We start from the raw sequence: 18,964 nt of genomic DNA on the forward strand, positions 1-18,964 counted from the left end.
TATAAGACATATTGTATATCAACCACCAACGCACGCAACAAGTGAATGGACTTAGAGCATTTTTCAATCAGAAGGGCACAACATTACACCAGGTAATATGCAAAGCAGACAACTCACTCTGTTTGTGCATTAGGAATAATCAAAGACCAGGAAACATCTCTACCAATGAAGAAATATTGAGCAAATGGACGAGTAAAGTAATTCATAGGAACCATCCCAATGAGGTTGACCAGGTATACGTCCACATGCAAGCGTCGAACAAGAGGAACGTGCAAGCGACTGTAGTGCTAAAGGTGACGAAACAGTCTGGTATTTTGTAGCCCATCCTTGTTTAAGTAACGTACAACTGTTGTGTTAACGGACGGAAAGATGTTATTGTTATTTGTCTCTATAATAGTAGAGGATATTCGAACACGTAAATTACACAAACATGGCGGTCGGAAACAACGTGATGAGGTACATAAAGCGTTAGAGTGTTGGTCACACTGATAGATGACTCGAAATAAATAATTCCATTTATCGCATTTTATCAGCCGCTGGACTGAGCCAATAAGATCGCATCGCGGGCGAATTCAAATAGGCTTTGCGAGGTTGTGTTGGAGCACCAGGCGACGAATGAAACTTCGCCAAGTTAATAGGATAACGCCAAGAGTACGCTACGGTGACGCTGGCTGAAAGCGACGGTGTGTTTGTGTTCGATGCTGATTTCTCGGCATGGTTCTCAAGCTGTTCCTAAGTCACGTACTGATGTAGCAACACCAGCTCGCAAATACAATTTTAATTCTCCCACGCAGCGATTCTGATTGGCTAACTTGAACAGCTGACAAAAAGACACCGGTGCGAGATATCGTTTTATTTCCTTTAAATTGTTCTTATCAGTACGAGCAACACTCTAAGACGCACGTTGTTTCCGACCACCATGTAGAGGCAATATGGAAAGTCCTCGTACTCTTGTGCCGCGAACTGCCATAATACAGAGCGTTATAGCGATCCTTGTGTTAAGTTTACGCGTTCCCATGGCAGAAATACAAAAAGAAACAAGACAAAAATGGATATTTGCAATAAACCGAATGAAGAAGTATCGTGAGGTAACACCAACAATATTGAATTCACACGTAACTGACCCCTTGAGAATGACAGTGGCGTAAGTCATTATTGAAGCAGACATTAATAACGTTTCGTAAGTTCCTTTTGCCTGTTTGTTATAATAATAATAATAATAATAATAATAATAATAATAATAATAATAATAATAATAATAATAATAATATTTTATTATTATTATTATTATTATTATTATTATTATTATTATTATTATTATACGCGAATAAGCCCATTAGGAATGCGCAAGGTACATGCACATTAAGTGCATTTGCCTTCCTTTGTGCAGATATTTCCTTCATTCTTTCACTGTAGGTTTCCTTTCTGTCTTCAGACCACGTTGTTCCGGTCTTCTTCTTTGATCTTCCCTCTTATTCGACTTGCAATTTGTGAATTTTGGATCTGAATATTACCCTGTTTTTGACATCTGCTGGTGTAATTCCTGCCTGTTTCAAATCGGATTTGATTTCGCCGATCCATTTCGTTGTGTCTGTTTCGGCTTTACTCCTGTTTTCGTGGAATTCAACTAATTGTTTGGTTACTCTGTCTGGATGCATTCTTTTGATATGACGACAGAATCTTAACCAGCGTGCTTTAATGTCACTGTCAATATTGATTTCTATATTGTTTGATTTCCTTTCTGCTTGTCAGTCGGTATTGTCCATCGGCGTGTTTTGGGCTTAAAATTTTTCTCATGAATTTGCGTTCTTTTTTCTTAGTGTTTTCAATGTCTGCTTTCCTGTTCAAAATTAGTGTTTCTAACCCACAAAGACAGTCTGATTTATTGGCTGTATTGTAATTGTACCGGGAGGTACACTTCTACGCCGCACATTTAAATCTTGCGCCTAAAAGAACTCCTCTACTGGAGAAATCGTGAACTTGAAACTAGTCCTACTTCAACCTTTACTCAAAAGATGTCACTACAGTAATTGGACGTAATTTTCTTATTGTGAAGTTTCATGTACTGTATGAAATTCTACGTGTTTTGTTTACCAATCATCAAGAAGTTTGGACCTCTTTCAACAGATGTCACTGCTAATAAACTATGATCATGCACCCTGGTGCGAAGTAGAAGAACCCATTTTGAAGAAGTTTTGCATTCATAAGTTATTTTTTTACTAAATTATGTTCATTAATTTTTGGGTTGGCAATATTGATCTTTTCTTTCCGCCAGTTTTAAATTTAGCCAATCATGAATTTCTGTAATCAATTTTCAGCCTATCACACGCTTCTTCCTCGATTCTGAGTGTCACTTTTGATGTCAACCAATAAAAGTGAGAGGGTGTGGCTTGTTTATTCGTGAAAGGTCTCGAATTTTCCCCGAGGGTTTATAAACTGCGGATTTTCACGTCTCTTGGCCATTTGAGCAACATCTAACTAAGTGTGTGTGTGAAGCAGGAGGCGGGAGGCGCCTCTTTCATCAGGCAGCAGTTCTTCAGCAAGGTAATGGCCTATTAACATCTTTATTTCTTGCTAGCTCTGCGGTTTAACCCGAGGGGGAGGTCCGAAACTTTAACTATGTAACCTACCATTCTGAAAATGTAATTTCTGCCGGCTTATGTAAAAACTTCATAATATCTTTAACTGTAAATCGGGGATAGAGAGTGAGGTTCCCTCTCGAGCTCCCCTTCATATTGGTTTGAGGTGACTACGTTTTGTAACTGGTTTTCTTCCTCTCCGTAATGTTTTAAATTTCTTTCTTATACGATTCATCTCCATAGTTTGGAAATAGCCCCTGTTTCATCGGCCTAGTGCCCCTTAGGTTTCTAGAATGCATTTTTAGGAGTGCAAGTACTCGCCTCCATTCAATTTGTGTTTCGGGCCATTTACTTAACCTGTTTCTTTCCGCAACGGCCCAATACGTTGGGTACTAGATACCCCTGTTTCAAATTTGTAAGTTGCGCCTTGATGGCAAGTGATTGTAATTTTCTGATATCGCCTTGCATAGGCTTTCAAAAAACTGAGAGCACGTTTGCTCTTTTCTAGTGTTGTAAAAGTGCCTCTGGGAGGCTTGATATTGTGTGTTGGGAGCAAGCGCTCCTGGTATTTTGGGGATTTCTGCCCTTTTGTACATTTATGCCCTTCTGTAAAGTTTGAGCTGGAAGCTTAAACATTGTAAAACTAGGGGCTTGTAGCCCAAGTGTGTTAAAGGTTTGAAATCTTGGATTTTTCTAAGTCTTGTTTCTAAATTGCTATGTTATTGTTATCTCACTAAGTGAGAATTTGTTAACTTGTTGCTTTTTGAAAATATAATATTCCATTTCAGTTTAAATTCTTTCTTGACATAGTAGTTAGACCCATTCACCCCGGCACCTTCTTTCACCTCTGCTGGTCCACGGGTAACCCCGTAACAGTAATGTTTTAGTTTTGTGTGCTTGAAGATACATTTTTTGTTGTAGATACTTTTGGTTAATCGGTATACAGTTTCCATCTTTTTGCATCTTTTTTCATTGGCATTTATTTTGAGTACATTTTCCTGAATTGTTTTACGAAAATACTTAAATGGTGATACACGTTTAATTTTGTCATATTTTGTCTCCATGAATTTTGACGCATGCTTGTTGTAGGCCATGTATTCTGCCTTTTTAGAAGATACCTGCTGGCTAACTTTTTTCGCAATTTCTTTCAGGCGTTCAGTGTGATTTTGGGTTTTTGAAAAGTTTTGAATTAAGATTGCTGGGTCGTCTGCGAATGCCAGGCAAGCTATCGCTAATTTTCATTTGCCGAAAGTGATTGCTTGGTGAACTTTGTGGACTTTTGCTTATGTTTACAGTCCAGCGTTGATTTCTCCCTCAGATTCAGCGAGGGATCCCACGCTAACAGCCTCAAGTTCTGTGTCATATGGAGCGTGAGAATTTGGGTGGAGGGAATCACCTGAAACGTAGGACCAGTACCTCACCCAGGAGACCTCACCTGCTATGCTGAACAGGGGCCTTGTAGGGGGATGGGGATATTGGGAGGGATATGAAAGGAAGAGGAAAGGAAGCGGCCGTGGCCTGAAGTTAGGCGAATCCCTTCTACTTAGTTGACCTCTCGAGGCTGAGTGGACCCCGTTCCAGCCCTCGTACCACTTTTCATCGTGGCAGAGCGTGGAATCGAGCCCGGGCCTCCGGGGGTGGCAGCTAATCACACTAACCACTACACCACAGAGACGGACATGAAGTATTATGTGTGTAAAAAAATTGATGTTTGAAGGGCCATCTGGTTCAGGAAAAGCACAATACGCCATGACAGAGAAAGACTATGCCAATTGTACCGGGCGGTACACCTCCGCTCCGCTAATTCAAACATTGCGCCAGTTGAAACTCCTCTACTGGAGGAAGCCTGAATTTTAACTACAGTGTTAATTCCCTAGTTTCTCAGAAGATGTCCCTACTTGTAAAATTTGAAGTGTTCTGAACGGTGTCGTTTTCGATGTATTTTTGTTTTGCCTGTAGTAAGAAGTGTGAACATTCTCTTCTAGATGGCACTACTGAAGGACTACAATTATGCACCCTAGTGCGAAGTGAAAGAACTGTGTTTTTGGAGAAATTTTGTGTTTATAAGTTTGTTCTTTGTTAAATTTCTTTCAGTCATTGTTTAGGTTGGCTGTATAACCCTTCACTTTCCGCCAGTTTTGAATTCGACCAATGAGTAATTTCTGTAATTAATTTTCCACCAATCCTGGTTTTCTTCTTCACTTCTGACATGTAATCTTTTGGTCGTCCAATAAAAGGCTTGTGGGCGGGTGTTCTCATTCCTGAAAGGTCTCGAATATTCCGCGAGGGTATATAAACTGCTGATTTTCGGGTCTCTATCAGTGTGTAAATTATGTAGCAGGGGGCGGGAAGCGCCTCTTTCTTCGGGCAGCAGTTCAACCACCAGGTAATGGCCGCCTTATAACTTCTTTCTTGCTAGCTCAGCCGTTTAACCCTCGGGGCGGGTTCGAAACTTTTATCATGTAACTTTCCTTTAAAATGTAAAAGACTCTTGGTATAAATTCTATCTCTTTAAACTACAAATTGGGATAGAGAGTGCCTACCCTCTCGAGCTCCCTTTCATATTGTTCTTGAGGTGACTACGTTTTCTCAACCATTTTTCTTCGTTTCGAAATGTAATAAGTTTTCCTATCGTGTCACCTCTTTAGTATGGGATTAGCCCTTGCATTAACGGCCTAGTGCCAAGTAGGTTTTAAACAAAATGTATTAGGAGTGCAGTTTCGCCTCCTCTCAAGTTGCGGTATTTTTGGAGGCCATGTAATTGTCCTGTTTCTTCACTGAATAGGCCTCAGTAGGTTGGGTATTTTTACCCCTGTGTTATTGTAATTGGAGGACAGCTTAAAGGTGGAGTTCGGGGTGGCCTTTGATAGGCTTGAATTTTGAGAGCGGGTTTGCTCTTTCTTAAAAGTTGATTTTGTGCCTCGAGGAGGCTTTATTAGGTAATTGGGAGCAAGTGCTCCTGGGCATGATTGGGGTTTTCTGCCCCTTTGTCGAATCTTGTATTTGGGTAAAGTTGGGCTTACTGCTCAAGAATTGTGTGTCTGGCTCTCGGAGCCCAAATCTCGTAACACTGTAATTGAACATTCTCGATTTGTTGTTAGGCTACTGTGTACCTGTTATATTTGTTATTTCTTGATCTTGAAAAGAAAAATATAACCTTGTTAAATTTTAAAATTTAACTTTAATTTCGTAGATTGAGTCCTATTCATCCCAGCACCTTCTTTCACCTCTAACTACCACGGATAACTCCGCAACACCAATATTAGATAATCTTTCAGAAGGGAAAGAAATGCATGCGAGAAATTATTAAGAAACTCGAAATAAAAGTTCTAGGCCCCACCGAGATTTGAACTCGGATCGCTGGATTCAGAGTCCAGAGTGCTAACCATTACACCATGGGACCTCACCGTTTACAAAGTGCCCAACAAAGCGCTGTTCTGTCTCAGAATACGAAGGTTTCTAAAGTTGTAATTGGAGGGGAAAATTATCCGGTGAGATCGCAGATCGTTATATAAATTGATTATATGATTGATGATTTCAGGCTGATAAAGTTGATTCAGAGTGATAGTTGTAGCAATCGTCCTGTTTCATAATAATAATAATAATAATAATAATAATAATAATAATAATAATAATAATAATAATATAATAATAATAATAATAATAATAATAATAATAATAATAATAATAATAATAATAATAATAATAATAATAATAATGTCCGCCTCTGTGGTGTAGTGGTTAGCGTGATTAGCTGCCACCCCCGGAGGCCCGGGTTCGATTCCCGGCTCTGCCACGAAATTTGAAAAGTGGTAGGAGGGCTGGAACGGGGTCCACTCAGCCTCGGGAGGTCAACTGAGTAGAGGTGGGTTCGATTCCCACCTCAGCCATCCTGGAAGTGGTTTTCCGTGGTTTCCCACTTCTCCTCCAGGCGAATGCCGGGATGGTACCTAACTGAAGGCCACGGCCGCTTCCTTCCCTCTTCCTTGCCTATCCCTTCCAATCTTCCCATCCCTCCACAAGGCCCCTGTTCAGCATAGCAGGTGAGGCCGCCTGGGCGAGGTACTGGTCATACTCCCCAGTTGTATCCCACGACCAAGAGTCTGACGCTCCAGGACACTGCCCTTGAGGCGGTAGAGGTGGGATCCCTCGCTAAGTCCGAGGGAAAAACCGATGATGATGATGATGATAATAATAATAATAATAATAATAAGAAGAAGAAGAAGAAGAAGAAGAAGAGCCTACATTCTGCAACCATTGTCTCGGGGCTGTAAGCGAGAGAGAGCCAATCACTTTGGCTTTGCAAGGGAGAGAGAGAGAGAGAGAGAGAGAGTATTCCTACCCTCATTCGGGCTGTCTAATAATACAAGAATATGTTTTCCTTGACGGTACTCCAACCAATGGCAGCAGTTCTGATGACTTTTGTCCGCGTAGGAAACTATTTTCTTTCCCCAGAAGATTGCTGTTGAATAGACATTCAACTAAGTCACAACGTCAGAAATTCCAATAATTGTTGGACATTACACCTAAAATGTTCGTGGATTACATTAAAAGACGACGAGATCAGTTGGGAACTTAGCACTCAAGACACCGTGCGTGATACAGCTGATGGATCCCATGGAAAGCGAACGTGATGTCGTCGGGACGCTTGTGGTAAATTAATTAGTAAGACTCCTGTTATCATTATAAACTGCAGTGTTATGCTCCAGATTTGGTATTGCAAATTGACATTGAAGAAAATTTTGTTGACAAGCCAAATCAAGGTTTCATTGGAGTGATTAAATAATAGGTGTCGTCGCAAGGGTGCCCATACCCGGGGGCAAGGTGGGCCCGTTTCCCCCTTCTAGCTCTCAGGCAAAGGCAAAAATCTAGTGTAGTCAGGCTTTTTCCTTTCAAGAAAATGATTTAAAAGTCAGTATTACGTAGAAGCGGTAGTACCGTCCCCCACCAACAGGCAGGGGATACCGTAGGTTATTCTACCGCAGAATAAAAGTTGCCATTTATCTTCCAAAATATTAAAAATACTACGTACCCCCAGGTCTCCCCCCCCCCGTCCCTACAAACTGTCATATAAGTGCCTATGGTGTCGTGGGGGGAAAAAGTCACTAACATTTGTCAGTGGACAGTCGGTGTTCGTGACTGTTGACGGTTTCGTGTTTCGCCAAGTAGAGTTAGAGACTCTGATTATTTTTAGTCTACGGATTTAGACGGGACTTGATGTTATTGTTGTATGTCCGGCGCTCCCTTTCTCGCTCCACCAGCCAGCTGCACGCGCGCCTGTGTATCATTCTGCTAGCTTCGACGCGCAGCCCTCAGTGCGCGTGCCTGACCATCGAGTGTACTATAAATAGGAGCTCCCTGCCTGCTCAATTGCCCACTTGCCCGGTGTCCAGCTCCAGAATACACCCTACGTCGAGCACGGAGGCTACTCCTCTTGAAAATGTGCTTCGACCAGGTGGACTGAATTTCTGGCAGTACGAGGTTTCACCTCTGGTCACCGTTCCCTTACCTGTTTCCGCTGCCTATGTTCCGTAATTCTTTTACAAGCCATTTCATTCCCTAATTTATGCAAGCTCCCTTAGTTTCGCTAGGTGGAATTTCTTCAATCAATTGAACTTGCTTTTTAGGAATTCAGGCACTTCAACAAACAAGGACTCTCAAAGACATTCATGTTAGTGTGCCAGATAGTTCTCGACTATCATCGTGTCAATTCACAAAGACTATCTTTTCAAGATAGAAGTGTATATAAAGACTGTAAACCTGTACATATTGTATAAAGACAAACTTTTCTCAAGATTCAATATTCCTTTTTGCTTCAAAATAAATTTCAGTTATTTATGTAAATATCATAAAGTGAAGCAATAAAAGTTGTGTTTGTAAATATTCAACCTTGGTTACAACAGTTATTTCAAGGAAGAGGCAAAACGACTTTAGTAAATGTTGACAGCTTTCAACAATAATCACATAACTTGTAGCCTATGTCAAGTGCGTGCTTCTCCACTAATATTTCATAAAACTGGTTTGAATAAGCATAAGGTACACCCGATGGAGTTTGTCTGACGTACAAACTGTTAATAATCTCATTCCGATTTGGGAGGATTATTTTTGAAACGCGTCACTAATAAGAAGGGTAAATTTGTTTGTGAAATGTATACTATAAACATGGTTTCTGCGTGTGCAGTGAAGTGTGTGAGATACTTCAAAGTTCTAAAATTGTATCAAACCACAAAGACGAATGGATCAATCGGCAGTAATTATCATTAGCGCTATGGCGTATGATAAGCGTAATATTGAAAGATGAGTTCTGAGAGTTCTTAGAGGGAGGTCCGTTTACTGCCTGCCTGGGTGGAGAGAAGGGAGTAGGGGGTATGGTTGCCATGGAAACGAGGGCGGACCCACTGCGGTTGCCATGGAGATAGGACTGCTGGCCGGCTCGTGTTGCTTCGAGTTGTCAAACATCTTACGTACAACAGAACACTGCGGTCTGAACGAACAAACAATTGAACCGGAAGCGGAGGGAAAGAGAAAGGAATGCAGGAATGTGGCAACACCGTGTAATGCTCCTCCCTCCAGCCCAGTCAAAACGTTTCTTTTAATATTGCTGGTACGAAGATAGAGGATGCTGGCTGGTTGGCTGGCTGGAAGGAGTGTTGTATTGACTGTAATGTAGGGTTCACCGAAGTTTTATTTGTATTTCTAGTGTAAATGCAATGTTTCTTAATTAGTGGTAAGATTAGTTGGTACTCATTTGTTATATTGGTGGTAACTGTAAGTGGCACGAAATTAGGGATATGTAGGTTCCGAAACGTAGATTGCTATATCTTTAACCGTGTCAAGTAGTGTCAAAATTGCGTTAATTTGTCACCTAATTTTGTTGTTACAACATCTCCTCCTTACCGGGCGAGTGGAGCGTGCGGTTAGGGGCGCGCGGCTGTGAGCTTGCATCCGGCAGTTAGTGGGTTCGAATCCCACTTGTGGCAGCCCTGTTGATGGTCTTCCGAGGTTTCCCATTTTCACACCAGGCAAATGCTGGGGCTGTACCTTAATTAAGGCTACGGCCACTTCCTTCCAACCCCTAGGCCTTTCTTATCCCATCGTCACCATAAGACCTATCTGTGTCGGCGAGACATAAAGCAAATAGCAAAAGAAAGAAACCAACAAAAAACATAAACACTGAAAGTTATGACAGTCGTTAATGAAGAAATATGTATGTATGTATGTATGTATGTATGTATGTATGTATGTATGTGTGTATGTACGAGTATGTATCAATGTTTCCCTTCGTAGCTTATAATTACTCCTAAATAAAAATTGATCACGGAATATCTCCCGAGTGTTTCAATGGAAAATAAATAAGAGCCCGGAAGATGTTTCGCAGGCAGCCGTAAGTTTACTTACAGGATGTAATTCGTTACTGATCCTTTTGTCTCATGGTTATCCACTTGAGTCATTTATGTGAGGAAAAACAGGATGCATATGAAAGAAATGTTCAACTTCCTGCACGTGAACAACCAAGCGTTACCTAGAGCTGATACGGTGACACAAAGCAGCTTCTGTCATGGTCTCTATCTGTTTACAGCAATTGTGTCTTACAGCTACGCAAAGACGGTCAATTCACTTGAATCAAACGGAAAGAGGCAAATTTGTAAATATACGTGATTGTCCTTTTTGTGGCCACAGCGACGGGACCTTCAGTTTTATGAGACAGTTCATATCGTGATAGTTGCCACCAAACATTTAGTTACACGTGATTGTTGATATCGTGATATTTGCCACCAACCTTCAGTTCTACGTGACTGTTGATATCGTGATAATTGCCACCAAATCCTCAGCTCTACGTGACTGTTGATATCGTGATAATTGCCACCAAATCCTCAGTCCTAAGTGATCGGTGATATCGTGATAATTGCCACCAAATCCTCAGTTCTACGTGACTGTTGATATCGTGATAATTGCCACCAAATCCTCAGTTCTACGTGACTGTTGATTTCGTGATGATTGCCACCAAACCCTCAGTTCTACGTGACTGTTGATATCGTGATAATTGCCACCAAATCCTCAGTTCTACATGACTGTTGATATCGTGATAATTGCCACCAAACCCTCAGTTCTACGTGACTGTTGATATCGTGATAATTGCCACCAAACCCTCAGTTCTACATGACTGTTGATTTCGTGATAATTGCCACCAAACCCTCAGTTCTACGTCGATGTCGTGATAATTGCCACCAAATCGTCAGTTCTACATGACTGTTGATATCGTGATCATTGCCACCAAATCCTCAGTTCTACGTGACTGTTGATATCGTGATCATTGCCATCAAATCCTCAGTTCTACGTGGCTGTTGATATCGTGATAATTGCCACCAAATCCTCAGTTCTATGTGACTGTTGATATCGTGATAATTGCCACCAAGTCGTCAGTTCTACACGACTGTTGATATCGTGATAATTGCCACCAAATCCTCAGTTCTATGTGACTGTTGATATCGTGATAATTGCCACCAAATCCTCAGTTCTATGTGACTGTTGATATCGTGATAATTGCCACCAAATCCTCAGTTCTACGTGACTGTTGATATCGTGATAATTGCCACCAAATCCTCAGTTCTATGTGACTGTTGATATCGTGATAATTGCCACCAAATCCTCAGTTCTGCGTGACTGTTGATATCGTGATGATTGCCACCAAACCCTCAGTTCTACGTGGCTGTTGATATCGTGATAATTGTCACCAAACCCTCAGTTCTACGTGACTGTTGATATCGTGATAATTGCCACCAAACATTTAGTTATACGTGACTGTTGATATCGTGATGATTGCCACCAAATCCTCAGTTCTACGTGACTGTTGATATCGTGATAATTGCCACCAAATCCTCAGTTCTACGTGACTGTTGATATCGTGATAATTGCCACCAAATCCTCAGTTCTATGTGACTGTTGATATCGTGATAATTGCCACCAAATCCTCAGTTCTGCGTGACTGTTGATATCGTGATGATTGCCACCAAACCCTCAGTTCTACGTGGCTGTTGATATCGTGATAATTGTCACCAAACCCTCAGTTCTACGTGACTGTTGATATCGTGATAATTGCCACCAAACATTTAGTTATACGTGACTGTTGATATCGTGATAATTGCCACCAAACATTTAGTTATACGTGACTGTTGATGTCGTGATGATTGCCACCAAACCCTCAGTTCTACGTGGCTGTTGATATCGTGATAATTGTCACCAAACCCTCAGTTCTACGTGGCTGTTGATATCGTGATAATTGCCACCAAATCCTCAGTTCTATGTGACTGTTGATATCGTGATAATTGCCACCAAATCCTCAGTTCTATGTGACTGTTGATATCGTGATAATTGCCACCAAACATTCCGTTCTGCGTGACTGTTCATCGTGGTCATTGCCACCAAACATTCAGTCCTACGTGATTGTTGATATCGTGATAATTGCCACCAAACCCTCAGTTCTATGTGACTGTTGATATCGTGATAATTGCCACCAAATCCTCAGTTCTATGTGACTGTTGATATCGTGATAATTGCCACCAAATCCTCAGTTCTATGTGACTGTTGATATCGTGATAATTGTCACCAAACCCTCAGTTCTACGTGACTGTTGATATCGTGATGATTGCCACCAAACCCTCAGTTCTACGTCGATATCGTGATAATTGCCACCAACCTTCAGTTATACGTGACTGTTGATACCGTGACAGTTGCCACCAAACCCTACGTGACTGTCGATATCGTGTTAATATCCACCAAGCTTCAGTTTTAAGTGACTGTTGATACCGTGACAATTGCCACCATACCCTCAGTTCTACGTGACTGATGATAAACGGGGTTAACATCAGGTTGTAAGTTTCACAAATAGGAAAAATTCTTTCAGTTTTAATTACTGCGTTGATGGAGTGAAAGTTCCTTTTGGTGATCATTGTAAGTATGTACCTAGGTGTTAATATAAGGAAAGATCTTCATTGGGGTAATCACATAAATATAATTGTAAATAAAGGGTACCATGGCGCATGGTATTGAGGAGGTTTAGGTGTTGTAGTAAGTATGTAAAGGAGAGGGCATACAAGTCTCTGGTAAGAGCCCAACTAGAGTATGGTTCCAGTGTACGGAACCCTCACCAGGATTACTTGTTTCAAGAACTCGAAAAAATCAAAACAAAAGCAGCTCGATTTGTTCTGGGTGATCTCCGACCATTTCGTACTGTCCATCTCACAACATTATAGAGGTCATTTTGCAATTGCTCACACACATATAACTTATTTATTACTCTATACAGAATAACATCATCCCCAAAAAGCCTTATTTCTGATTGAACTTCTTTACTCATATCATTTCATTCATTCATATCATTTTTACCCTTATGGACTGTGTTTGAACTCGAATATCTCATGATGACACAATTTTCACTTATTTCCCTTCTTCCTCTTCTCTTCCCAAAATCTCTTCATCCTTTGGCTGTGCTCCTATTTCCTTTGTTCTGTCCACAATGTTCCTGTCTTCTTCTTCTCATTTACTATAAATTTTGTATTCCTAATTTTGTTTCTGAATTTTTTCTATCTCCTATCGTTTTCCTGTTGATTCCCACCTGTTGATTCCCAGTCTTCCTCTATTTCACGATACCAATTTGTTTTCTTGCTTGAACTGTTTACTACATCAAATATTTTCTTCGTAAGTCTATTGATGTCCATTCTCTGTATGTGCCCATAGAAAGTTAGTCTGCGTTTCCTGATCATGTCTGCGAGTCCGGCAGTATGCTGGTACAGCTCTTCGGTAGGTCGTTTCATCCATATGCCATCTCTGTGTATTGGTCCAAATATTTTTCTGAGAATTTTTTCTGTCTCTTTGATGCCTGATGCTCCAATTGTGGTCATTTCTGACGCATACAATGCTTCCGGTAATACGACTGTGTTGTAGTATCTAAGTTTGGCCTGTCTTAATAGCTTTTCTTATTATAATGTGACCATGTGAGTTTGTATTCTGTCTGGAGTTTTTCCGTTCGTTCTGTGTTAGATGCCTTGTTTGATCCTTCCATTTGTATGAATTCCCCTAAATATTTACATTTTTCGACTCTTTTTACAGATCCGTATACAGTATGCATGGTGTTCACATTGCTGTTCTGTCGTTCCATGTATTGGGTCTTCTCGTAAGATATCTGTAGACCTCTTTTGGCAGCTATTTCATGCAAGCATACCAGTGCTTCCTTTGTCTCCTGTGTATTATTGCTGAATATGGCTATGCCATCTCCAAATGCCAGACATTTTATGATGGTTTTTGTTTCACGTGTTCTTCCCAGCTGTATTCCTTCAACTTGTTCCTCCCACTGCTTGATAATTTTGTCTAAACACCATGTTGAACAAGATTGGTGAGAGCCCATCTCCTTGTCGGACATCTGTTTGTGTCTGGAAGGGTTTCGAAATTTCACCCATGAACTTGATCTTGGAGGTGGTGTCTGTAAGCATCTGTTGTATGAGTGCTCTGGTTTTTCTGTCAATGCCATATTCTTCCAGGACGTCAAAGAGCGTCTGTCTGTCTATAGGGCCGTACACTTTTGTTCAAATCCACAAAGGTTACTACAGTGTTTCTTGTTTGAATGACTTTCAAAAGTGTTCTCAAGTTCCAGATCTGTTCGATGCATGATCACCCTTTTCTGAAACCTGCCTGGTATTCCCCTATTTGTGGATCTGCTTGTGGTTCTAGCCTGTTTAATAGCACCTTAAAGAAAATTTTGTACGCAACTGGTACTAGCGAAATTCCTCTGTAATTATTTGAATCTGCCTTATGACCCTTCTTATGTAATGGATGGATTAATGCACATTTCCATTCCTCTGGCACTTTCTCTGTGACCCAAATTTCTGTGATAATATTATGGATGTTTTTGGTGATGTTTTCATCTTGGAGCTTCCAGATCTCGGCGATAATACCATCCTCTCCTGCTGCTCTGTTATTTTTAATTTGTTTTATGATTTCCTCTATCTCTTCTATTGTGGGTGGATTAGAATCGGGGTTGGATGTAGTTCTTTGGAATGTTAGTTTTTCTGTGGGTTTCTTGAAATTAAGAAGTTTATCAAAGTAATGTCTGAGAATTTTACAGTTTTCTTTCGTGTTTCTTTCCAGGGATCATCTGTTCTTCGGAAGCAGAGGCTAGGAGGTTGACAGCCCTTAATATTTTCTTTGAAAGTCCTGTAAAAATTTCTTGTATTATTTCTCTTGAAATCTTCCTCAATTTCTTTTAGCCTGTTATTGTCGTATGCTCGTTTTTCTCTTCTGATTTCCTTTGATGATTGTATCTGAACTTAGTGAAATTCCTTCCATGTTTCTGATGTTCTATTACTGCTGAACTTCTCCCATGCTTGTTTTCTTCTCTCAATAGCTTGATCACAAATTATGTTCCACCATCCTTTTCGTTTTCTAGGAGGTTGTCCCCAGCGTATTGCCTTCTGAACTGCCTTCGCAAGGTCTGTCCAAGTGTCTGTTGAATGCCTATGAATTTCTTCAACGATTTTATCCCTCTTTATCTTCAAGTATTCCGGATCAGGTTTGGCTATTTTGTTTTGCGCTATCTTTTTCTCTCCTGGGGTTGGCCAATCTTAACTTGTAGTAAATAATGATCAGACTCTAAGAATTCTTTACGCGTTCTGACATTTAAAATTTCCCACGTATTTCTTGGAAATGGCCACATGGTTAATCTGGAATTCTCCCCACACTGCGTTGGGTGCTTTCCACGTTGTAAGTTTTTGTCTTGGCTTTTGAAATTGCGTTGACATAATTTTGAGGTTAAAATTTTGACAATATTTAATGAGGTGTTCCCCATTTTTATTTGTGCGGATGTAGCCTCTTACAACATGCAGGGGAACAGATAATGCATCCTTTGACTCCAACCACAAAAGAAAATATGGATTTCCGATAAATCATAAGGAAAATCAGTGTATCCGCAAAAGAATGGTAAGGTTCAGAGATTCTAAGGAAATGATAATGGCGTATGGCCTCCGGAGAGACCTGGTGCAGGTCTTTTTCTAGTAGACGGTCTATTAGGCGACCTGCATGTGTGTGAAGATGCAGGCCCTACCTAGGTTAATTTCTAATGTTGAATACGCCACACACACCCAGCCCCCGAGTAACTGGAATTAACCAATTAAGGTTAAAATCCCCTACCTGGCCGGGAATCGAACCTGGGACCCTCTGAACTGACCATTCAGCCAACGAGTCGGACTTCTAAGGAAATCAAAGGCATTCTATCGTAAATATAATACAAATATAATTACTATTAGCCAGCCGTGCCGTGTAGAGGTAGCGTCCCTATCTCTTATTCCAAAGTCCTGGGTTCGTTTTCTGGCCAGATCAAGCAAGGATTTTAATTCTGGACTGAGGAGTAGAACGGGGTTGACTTGATACAAGATTTTCTCAAGCTTTCAGTTATAGAAAGAAAGTGCACAGTGAGAAGATGGCGCTACTGACCTAGTAGTAAAACATAAACACTGGTTGGCATGGTGTCGGGAACTTGATGATGCTAATTCCAGATAGACCCCGAGCCCAAAATACAGTATAACAATGTTTCGGAAAAAGCCATTCATAGAATTTCTAACATATCCCCCTGAGACAAACGTTTCCTGTGTGGTCAATGGGATATTTCTTGCCGTTTACCAGAGAGTCATGTAGCAGCAGTGTTGTTTCACTGACCCGCTTTGTTTCGTGATCACTATACACTAGTTTAAAATGTGCTATAGATTTTATTCCCACAATATTTCTCTTGCCTAAGAAGTGAATAGTTTCCGGACGTGACTTCAGAAGTGATGAACTGTGGTTGACAGAGTAATGCGGGAGCACTTCCTCTACACGGTCGTCAATGTGCAGCCACCGTAGAGGACCGAACGCTCAACCAATATTTATCCATACTCAGCTCTCTCCAAACAATTCTAACGCAGCTACTGAAGACTCTCAGGGCTTTCCAAATGTCTCTGTTGTCCATATGAATGCGTGGGATTGACAATAAACAGAAGTTCTTTCTTACAGTGCTATTTTCGAAAGAGGGGATGTCCAGACTGGTGCCTAGAAACAACAACCATGTTGCGAATTTAACGAAGTGTATCACGTGGTGAATGAATGTGACCAGTTGTTTGCCTGTCGGCCGTGCTAGGCAATGTGTTAACTACGCGTCATGCTTCATCCTTTATTAGCTTAATTCTTTCTCGTCTTTCGCATGCGTATTTCAATTTTCGTCTGCCTCAATGGTGTAGTGGTTAGTGTGAATACCTGCTACCTTCGGAGTCCCGGGTTCGATTCCCGGTTCTGCAACGAAATTCAAGAAGTGGTACGAGGACTGCAAAGCCGTTCTCTAAGCCTCGGGAGGTCAACTGGGAAGAGGGGGTTCGATTCCCACCTCAGTCATCCTCGAAATGGTTTTCCGTGGTTTCCCACAGGAATATTAGTTAGTGGGCCGTAAAATTATTATTATTATTATTATTATTATTATTATTATTATTATTATTATTATTATTATTCTGCGTATTCCATGGATTTCAGAGGGATAAGAAGCGCCTGGGTTGAATGGGTAGACAAGGAATTAACCAGGCAAAACTTAACACAATAAATTTTGAAATTTTACTACCTTCCTTTTTTTCTAACTTAAAAATTGACAAATAGAAAATCTGAATGAATATCCACAATATGAATGAGCTCGTCTGCTCTAGCAATAATAAGGACTAAAACGTCCGAGAATCAGGTACAAAATTGATTATTGTTAACAATTTAATTGATTTAGATAGAAAAGAGCGTTATTGCCCTTGACAGGAACAATATTTTATACAGTGCATGTTCTGCTCCGACCATTTATACGACATAGGAGTCTCCACTCCAAGAAGTACCATAGTCCAGCCTCGCAGAGGCATCAGTTTCGTATGGTGCGCTTAATTTACATCTAACAACCTGTCGGTTGTCCACAATTGAAGTATTTACATCAAGTAGCTCCGATGTGCGCTTATCTTTTGCTCAACAGTTTATAACTAACTGTTTCTAAAGGGAACTAACACCAGAAACAATTATCGAATAAATCGGTGCGTGATTGTCCATACTAAATGGCCTTCATGTAAAAAGAACAGATTGAACATGACAGGACATAAACAACGGGCCAAGAGGCGAAACACTTGACCTCCTTATAGAAATAGTTAAAACCCTAAGTAGGCTTATGGCCCAATGATACAGAGGATAAACCTATTCTACACCGGGGTGACTAAGTAAGAAATATTAAAGCCAAGTATGATTAAAGAAATTTAGAGGTTGTGAAAACTGTAGTCACCCTATGCCAAGTTGAATGGGAACCTTACATTACATATTTCCCAGTAGGGATTAGGATAGAGTCCTCAGACTTGCCAAAAAATTCTACATTTAAACCACCAAATTTGGAAATTTACATAAATAAAAATAGGTTGAAACCTTCCCCTCAAACTACACGCAGGAGCTATCACATAGCTATGAAAATGCTGCCATTACCTTGAGTTGCTTGGCCTTCCTAACGCCACCCGCGCCCCTGACTCCTGGTTCACATCAATTCACCCTCCTCACAATGTAGCAATTCAGACAATGCGGCCGTAAGTGCCCAGATATTATAGTATTTTTAAGGGGAAGCTTCCAGAACTCTTTACTGATAGGATGAATTCCTGCACACACCCCCTATTTTAATTGGCTAGAGAAAATATTTGCAAGTTTCTGATAGATTGATTACTATTGAAAAAGGAACCAGCTGAAGTGTTGACAACTTTGACACATAAACAAAACATTCCTCAAAACCGAAGGTTTACCGACAGCAAAAATAAACATTCCTTCATAAAGTATTTAGAGTTCGTCCCGCTAGAGGGAGCAATTAAATCGATGATAGAGACATCGAACAGTTGAATACCAAAGTATCTTGTAATACACCAGTTCAAGTTTGTTCGCATAGATGGCCTTACAGAAGGCGCATAGTTTAACCGGCCAGGGATGCTACAGTTATTATTACCAACTTATTTCCGCGGAGCAGAGAGCGGAAAGAAGTGCGAGGAAGTGAATTGTTGGGCAACGGGGAATCAAAATTTAATGAATGCTAACAAAATCCCATTTGAAGTTTTTTCTTTTCTTTCATTGTATTTAAAATTCTGAATGTAATTACTCTTAGACGGTTACCTTCAATTCGTTTAACAAGGAGCTGAGGAACTTGAACATTTACATTGGTTTATTCAGAACATCCGGAGCACGTAGGCTCAAAGTATTTACAACATAGAATACGTATTTACAGAATCGAACACAACTCACTTTTTCAGAGAAACAGTCAAAAGTTTTGACTCGCAAGGCTTCAGAATTTTGCAAGTGGACGGAAACCTCTT

At 40.6% G+C, this 18,964-nt stretch overlaps 1 non-coding gene across 1 annotated transcript; it reads right to left on the minus strand.

Moving 5' to 3' along the window:
• Window positions 1–5,910: 5,910 nt before the first annotated feature.
• TRNAQ-CUG (transfer RNA glutamine (anticodon CUG)) lies at window positions 5,911–5,982 on the minus strand. The gene has a single exon. It is a non-coding gene; the product is annotated as a tRNA-Gln (tRNA).
• Window positions 5,983–18,964: the final 12,982 nt, after the last annotated feature.

Source organism: Anabrus simplex, chromosome 4, assembly GCF_040414725.1.
Source record: "Anabrus simplex isolate iqAnaSimp1 chromosome 4, ASM4041472v1, whole genome shotgun sequence".
NCBI classification, from domain to species: domain Eukaryota; kingdom Metazoa; phylum Arthropoda; class Insecta; order Orthoptera; family Tettigoniidae; genus Anabrus; species Anabrus simplex.